This window comes from Parasteatoda tepidariorum, chromosome 5, assembly GCF_982258835.1.
Source record: "Parasteatoda tepidariorum strain Cologne lab strain chromosome 5, Ptep-v5.0, whole genome shotgun sequence".
Lineage (NCBI taxonomy): Eukaryota > Metazoa > Arthropoda > Arachnida > Araneae > Theridiidae > Parasteatoda > Parasteatoda tepidariorum.
This window is the reverse complement of record NC_141759.1, coordinates 78,432,837-78,441,443: the sequence shown is the minus strand read 5'-3', so window position 1 is coordinate 78,441,443 and position 8,607 is coordinate 78,432,837.

The following is an 8,607-nucleotide window of genomic DNA, read 5'->3' as shown; positions in this document are numbered from 1 at the left end:
TCAATACGAGCAGCTATGGGTAAGTGTGGTCCTCCTTCTCCTTATTGATATGTATAATGATTAGTAATAAATAAAATGTAACTTTAACTTTCAATTTGGATATTCTTTAAATATATACCCGTCACACTAGGATCGAACCCACGACCTCTTTGATATGGGCCCAGCGCCCTACCGACCAGGCTATCCCGGCCTTCTTTCTTCTAATTAGGAAAAATAATTATTTGAATTGCAGGGATAGCCTGGTCGATAGAGCACTGGGCCTATGTCCGAGAGTTCGTGGGTTCGAACCCCGCCTGCCGAAGACACCCCGTGTAGTAAACGGTGATTGATGCACGTTAAATCTGTCGAGTCGCAAAGTACTTCCATGTTCCCATAACAAATCAAAACCTCTCGGGGTACTGAATTGGAGATTGATCGTTCTCTTCTTCAGGTCAAAATTACGACCTGTGGACGAATGAATGGATGTATGAATGGGCCCGCGTGACGTATGGGTGTGGTAGAAGTCGAATTCTTGACCATAGATGGCGCCACTGGAAAACAAGAACAATCGCACCCCTCTGCCTTAACAGGCTTATGTCAACAATAACATTAAAAGGCTAGCTAATGCACCATCGAACAAATGATTTTTTAAGCAAACGGATCTGTCTGACAAACGTACCTGTCTGGAAAATGAGCTGGCCAGCAAACGGACCAGTCAGACAATAGGGTTGTCAAGCAACCGATTGTTGAGAAAATGAACCAGACCCGTATTTACAATAATTAATACAATATACGTAATAATACGGAAAAAATACAATAAATATCAGTACTATACATCTAGGGGCTATTTTAAAATGACGTAAGCAAGCATGAGTAAATAAGATGGCTCAATTTAAATATTTCAGTTTAACAATTTATAATATAATACAATCTCACATCCAGATACATTAGGCAAAGTGTTTAAAACCTACATTAAATTATGGCAAAGACAAATTTTAAAGGGGACAAGACTAGAACGAACCTGTTCATTACTTTCTTAAATTTTTTATTTTTTATTTTTGTCCGAAAGGCAGTTTTGTTCTCACCCTACATAGAAAAATTAATATTCATGAACATTTTCACAAGCATTTATTAAAACTTTTAAACGCTAACGAAGACCTCGAAATAAGCAAAATAAAAGTTCATAAATTTTGGCTTTTAAAAAAATTTCTGATTGCTATAAAGGCACCAGTTTTATTTTTTTTCGAAGAATTAACTTTAAAATGTATATTAAACATTTTCTGCGCAAATAATACTTTGCACAACCATAGGAAAAATAGGCGAAAGAATAAAAATATTGATATCAATTAAGACTCGGATCTTAAATATCGAGTTTCAATTTCGCTTCTTGCTTCAAATAGCGACATTGAAGTTCGCAGGGTTCGGAGTTCGAAGATATTGCAGAAGCTCAGTACGCATTTAATGTGATTAACATGCAAAAGGTTAATTACAAAACTATCATGGTTTTGATTTCCAATATACGTATTGCAATTTTTTCCTCCCAACACTATAGATTATCTTATCGAATATATGCTATTTTATCGCCAAAGACAATTTGCTCGTACTCTCAACTATAAATGTAATATCACCCTGCCATTGCCAAGTACCTAGCCCTGGTTTTCAGGTTTATATCTTGTAATGATTATGTATGGACAAAACTGCGATTTTAATATCAATCAGACGACCTGGACATCTTCTCCATCCCAACCGACGACAAGACTTTTAGCTACGACTAATTTACGGTGCACCTTGCCATAAATACGATCCCGTCGTGAACTGATCATTAAGACACGGTTACCAGCAGATCACCGAAGTCAAGCATCACTGGCTGCGGTCAGTGATTGATTGATGATTGATTTGTTCATTTACGTCGCACTACAACTGCATAATGGGCTATTGGCGACTGTCTGGGAAACATCCCTGAGGATGATCCGAAGACATGCCATCACAATTTTGATCCTCTGCAGAGGGGGGGGGGGCACCTCCGCTTTGGTAGCCCGACGACCTGCACGCAAAGTCGAGCACTTTACGGTAGAACAGTTTAACGAGGACCAATACCGCACACCCTGAGTCCCTCTGCAGACTGATCCAAGTGGTCACCCACCCGCACACTGACCGCAGTCAGTGATGCTTGACTTCGGTGATGTGCTGGGAACCGTGTCTTAACGATCAGTCCACTGCGGGACTGCTGCGGTCAGTGTGCGGGTGGGTGACCACTTGGATCAGTCTGCAGAGGGACTCAGGGTGTGCGGTATTAATCCTGGTTAAACTGTTCTACCGTAAAGTGCTCGACTTCGAGCCGGAGCGCGGGTGCCATCCCCTCTGCAGAGGATCAAAATTGCGATGGCATGTTTTCGGATCATCCTCAGGGATGTTTCCCAGACCGTCGCCAATAGCCCATCATGCAGCTCTAGTGCGACGTAAATGAACTACAACTACAACTTGCCACATATTCTAGCCAGCTATTTAGTCGACAGCTAGGTTAGAACTCACCACCCCTAGCTCTCCACCCGTGCAACTACAAGCGTATGTAACTGGGCAAACCATATTTTTGAAAAGTGACAATTCTTGTCCTGCTGCTCAGCCTGGTTTCATCAAAGAAAATCCCATTGCATGGCGTAGTGGTCAAGAAATTTATACCGAACTGGAAAAATTAAACTCCGCAATTGAATTAGTTTTTGTTGTCATTTACTTTTTGTTGGAAGGAAAAGGCTTGATATTGTTAAAAAAATTATTTTTCTTTGACTAAACATCGGTGAGCATTCCTGATAATGAACCTTATCACCGGGCATTGCACCAACTGAGAATGATAGTCACAACCACAATGAAAAGTACACAGTTACAATAAATGACAGTAAAACAGTGCTACATGCCTGTATCATCACAATCCATTTTTATGTCTACATTTCGTGGTTTCCAGCAGATCACCGAAGTCAAGCATCACTGGCTACGGTCTGTGTGCGGGTGAGTGACCTCTTGGATTAGTCTGCCTAGGGACCGAGGGTCTGCGGTATTGGTCCTCGTTAAACTGTTCTACCGTAAAGTGCTCGACTTCGCGTGCTTATCGTCGGGCTACTGAAGCGGGGTGCCATCCCCTCCGCAGAGGATCAAGATTGTGATGGCATGTCTTCAGATCATCCTCAAGGATGTTTCCTAGACCGTCACCAATACCCCATTGTGCAACTCTAGTGCGACGTAAGTGAACTACAACAACGTCTACATTTCATGTAATATATGACAGCGTACGTGTATGATCTACACGAGATTGTTTAAAATCTACTTGTTGCTGTATATAATCTACCAGTTGCTGCATTTGATCTACCTGTTGCTACATTAAATCTACTTGCTCCGTTGAACGATCTGCCGTAGCTCTTTTCTGTTTGCTCTCTGTTTAAATTCCTTTTTATATATATGTAGGATAAAGGGGGTGAAGCGAGGGTTTCTCAAAAATAAAGAAGACGTGTTAAACTTAATAAAATATATTATAACAAAATAATCTGATAAGCTACAATTTCCACTAGCATCCTCCTCGAGCCAGTCATTCCAACTACATGGTGTAACTGTAAAGAAAGAGTAAATGTAGACGTAAGTTTCCTTTATATCATCACGTGATAGGATGAATGCTTCGTAGATCGGATCTGTATTCCACATATATTCAACATCTTTTTTGTTCAAACCTTCTGAAAATCCAGGAACTAATTCTTTTTAAATTAGTTTTGTTGAACGTTCTTCCTACTTTTCTAGACCTTTTTTTTTCCACATAATTAGAGACAGCTTGCCTTTTCCAATTCTTATCTGGCCCCACGATTGTGATTTAATACAGTTTTTCATAATGGTAAAGTTTTGTTAGTGAACAATTTTGCTAAACAGTGTCTGTTCACACATTGTCATAAGAAGGAATTTTTAATTTCACTCTCTTTGTAGAATTTATAATCATCGATTACTAACAAATTGTGTCCCTTTTCACTAATCATAAATTTCATTTCCATTTTGCTCTATAACATGCAAACATAAACTATGTGTAAAAAAATGCACTTCTAATTCCACTTTGATTTATAAACCTCAAACATAAACTATGTCAAAGAAGGTAGGTACATACGGTGGGTATAGTACGGCTTTCAGGAGAACTCCTCCAGACACCCGTCTCGCGTCGTGGCGGGTACTATGGTAACGAGGAAAGGTCATTTCGAATAGGGGTGTGAGGGTGAATAGCTTTGTCTTAATCTTAGCATAGGTCGTCGTAAGTAAACCAATCGACACGTTCTTTCCTCCATTTCCCACTCATTAGAAATGTGCTCTCGCTTGTTACCATAGCAGCAGACAGCCCCAGACTTTCAGTCTGGAGGAGTTCTCCTCAAAGCCGTACTATAGGTACTTTATTTATGTCGCGCAATGGGCTATTGGCGATGGTCTGGGAAGCATCCCTGAGGATGATCCGAAGACATGCCATCACAATTTTGATCTTCTGCAGAGGGGATGGCTCCCCTGCTTTGGTAGCCCGACAACCTGCGAGAGAAGTCAAGCACTTTACGGTAGAACAGTTTAACGAGGACCGATGCCGCGCACCCTCGGTTCCAACTGTGACGCTTATCGTCACTCAAAATTAAAATCCAGAGGAAGGGCTAAAATTAGATTTCTAGAACATTTCAAAGTCTTCGATTAAATAAAACTACCGTGGGAAATCTCCATCGGCAAATAGTAACTTAAATAGGGATAAAGTAATTCAAATAAACAATTAGGTTTAAATCTTACAATGTCACCCCTATCATGGGACAAACTCGAAAACAACAATAACTTTTGGACCTGACCATTCCTCATATTTTCATCTTTTTATCAAGCAAAAAATACGATATAAAAGCAGCCGAAGGAAAAGTTTGGGGAAGCAATCAAAATAGCAATCAGCCAGAGTGAGTAAAGGGCTGAAACCGAAACCATGACTAAACTTGGTCTCTCTCTCCATCTATTCTGAAAATGCGTAAGAATTAATGTTAAAATGATAAGTTGAATTAATTGTATATTCTAATTCTAAAATAGTTATATAAATGCTAAATTGGTTTAATATAATTATGTTATTTCTTAAATTGTTTAAATAATAAAATGTTACTTGATTAAAAGCAAGACTTATATTAATTCTTTATTTAATTTAGTAAAAACGCCACACAACTTAGGCTGATCAAAGTGGTCACCCACCCGCTTACTGACCGCAGCCAGTAATGTTTGACTTTGATGCTTTACTGGGAACAGTGTTTTTACGTTAAGTTCACTGCGGGACCCAATTTGCTTTACAAAATACAAACATGAGCATCTGTAAAAAATGCACTTCTAACACCACTTTGATTTATAAACCTCAAACATAAATTGTGTCAAAGAAAAACGAACTTTCAATTCCATTTTGCTTTATGAACAGCAAATATAAGCTACGTCAAAGAGAAATGCACTTTGCTTGACTAAACTGCCGGCAGCCAGTTCTAACTCAGTTTTGATTAAGTAAGCAGAGAGTTAGTTGCATCCATCCATTCAATGAAACTCAGCGCAGTCTTGCGCCAAAAGAAACTGGAAGGAAAAAACCGGAAATGGAAAAGATCCAATTCTCAAAGTTAGGAATGGATAAAATGTAAAATTAGGAATTATTAAAATGTTATAAAAGTGCCTAAAGGGAGTAGAAAGATATGTTTGATGTTTTCTTGCTACTCAAGTGGCAAACGGGGAAAATAAAGAAGAGGGGGGGGGAGAAGAAAAAAGAGTTCTTTTAACAACACAATGCAAAATTTAATCTGAATTTAATGTAATAGAATTGAATATTTATTCGTTTATAATTAAGTATTATTTTTAAAAAAATTCCTTAATGAAGCCGTTCAAATATTAACGTAAACAGTTCCCGGGGGAAGAGGATTTGTGATTTTCTTGTTCTTGCAAGCACTGCTTACGTAAGTTATTAAAATTTGTTTATTTTTAAAATTTTCTTAAAAAGGAAAATAAATACTGTAATAAAAAAATCGCATTTGGAAAAAATTTACATTTTTTTTTAAACAAATGTTGAATTTATGAGTAAAATTTGGAGAAAAAAAAATTCTTTGAAGTGTTAAAAGGTCAAGAGTTTTGAATCTGTCAACAGAAAACACAAAGGGGTCCTAAATATTTTACTCCAAATTTTATAAAATAAATTAAAACATAAATTTTGTCTTATGCAAAGTTTTATCTTCTTTTTCAAACTTAATTTTAAAATTAAATTGCTGTAGCAAAAATCAAAGTTAAAGCAAAATCAAGAGGAATAAGAAAGAATTTTTTACGTAAGCATGGGAGGGGGTTTGTGATTTGCTTTGAATTGTATTTTGATATAAATAAAAAAAATCTTACGTAAGCACAAGAATTTGCACTTTTCTTCGCTACTTCAACAAATATAAGCTCACATAATATTGAATATATTAGCCTTAAAATTAAATTGCCACACATTTCAAAATAGGAACGCTGTACAAAACCAAAATAATAACAATTATAAATTACTCTCAAATAAAAATCTCTGAATAAAATATTATCTCTAAATAAACAATCTCTTTAACAAAGTAATAATTGCAATAACTAACCATCTCAATGCTGAACTGATTCTCTGGTTTTTTTAAAAGATAAAAAAAAAAAAATCTACGATCTAAAATACAATATGAAAATATTTCGGTATATATTTCTTTCATTCAGCAACGAAATATTCATCAAAGTAAAAAAATAATCATCCCAGCTCGCTATTTTTGACCGAATTTAAATATTTGAGGTTAATCAGTACAGTTGCCTAAATAAAACAAAAATTTCGCCTTAACAGAATACTAGATTATGAAAAAATTTCACGGTTGTTTGTATTCTTTGTTATTGTATTTCAGAATCAAATCTGAAGTCTATTATCAACAGACCAATGTTAAGTTTGGTCTGTTGTTTAGAATTTTATCTCGTAGTAACCATGACATTGATAGGTTTTACTTCACTCTGCAACAATACCTTCAAAAATTCTTCTTACCTTCTTTAGAACACAATATTCAAAAGTCCTTTAAACATATATCTAAAAAAAGTTTTATAAACGTCAAGAAAATAACAATAGAAAAGCCATATGAATTATTTACCTTAAGCATGAAACACGAAACAAACTTTCTTCCTTTTAGTATAATACTAAGATAGCGCCATTTTCCTCAAATTCGTCAAATTGCCCCTACTTCCCCACTATCAACTTGGACTAGTCTAGCGAATGTGAGTTGCTATTGATTTTTCTCCTTACTTCACTTTACTTTAAACATCTGGCCCAATAACTAATATTTTTTTTCACCCGTCTCTTAATACAGTTTATCCCTTATAAAAATCGTTAGATACGAATTTTATTAAGATAAAGCAAGCGAAGCAAAATAAGTGACATAAAATGAAAGTAAAATATGTTCCCAATTGTAAAATACAGTTTAACTTTGAACTTAGGAAGGAATTAAAAATGTGCTATTTTGCAATTCATTTGCTATGTCTCATTTATATAAAATAAAGAATATTATAAAATAAGTAAAATGATTACTTTTACGGTATCGTTTTAAAATAGTTTTCCAGTTTTAAATTTCAATAAATTATTTTTGAGATAGGTAAGTACTTCATTTACGTCGCACTAGAGATGCCCAATGGGCTATTGGCGACGAAAACATTCCTGAAGACATTCCTCTGCAGAGCAGATCTCATTTCTGGGGACATTTCCTCAACTTAAACATAGGAGTAGAAGGAGTTGAGAGTCTCAAGTCGATTCGAGAATTTCAGTTAAATTTTTCAGACTTAGCTGATGTCTAGTAGGTAGGTACCAAACTTGAACTTTACTCAGACTTGGGCTCAAATTCTAACATTACGCATCTTAGGTTGTAAGCTCACAAAAGATAAAACCCACTTCGAATCACGTGATATACGCAGCTTCAGTACGGCATCGTCCCGCAATGAACTAATCGTTAAGACACGGTTCCCAGCAGATCAACGACATCAAGCATCACTGGTTGCCGTCAGTGTGCGGGAGGGTGATCTCATGGATTAGTCTGTGTAGGGACCGAGGGTGTGCGGTATTGGTCCTCGTTAAACTGTTCTACCATAAAGTGCTCGACTTCGCGTGCAGGTCGTTGGGCTACCGAAGCGGGGGTGCCATCCCCTCTACAGAGGATGTTTCCCAGATCGTCGCCAATAGCCCATTGTGCAGCTTTAGTGTGACGTAAATTAACTACAACTACAACAACAGTACGGCATCCGTGGTGAGATTAAAAAAAAAAAATGGATGCATACACTCTTGTAGTCGCATTAGAGAGAAAAGTTTATCTTTCACAAAAGTTTATCCTTGAGATTAGTTTTGGATAGGGTATATCCACCTTACGATTTTTTTTTAAGATGTCGCGATTCCAAAACAACTCACCTTTTTTCAAAAAAAAGTTTTGAGTTTTATCTGATAAGGCGAATATTAGATGTGTAAAGAACGAGATAATTTTTCTCAAGATCCTTATACTTATGGTATATCTCGGAAACCGACCATAGGGTTTTCGATTCCACGAGTACGCATATCGCATGTACTCGGTGGGTCCTAGCGAAGTCGAG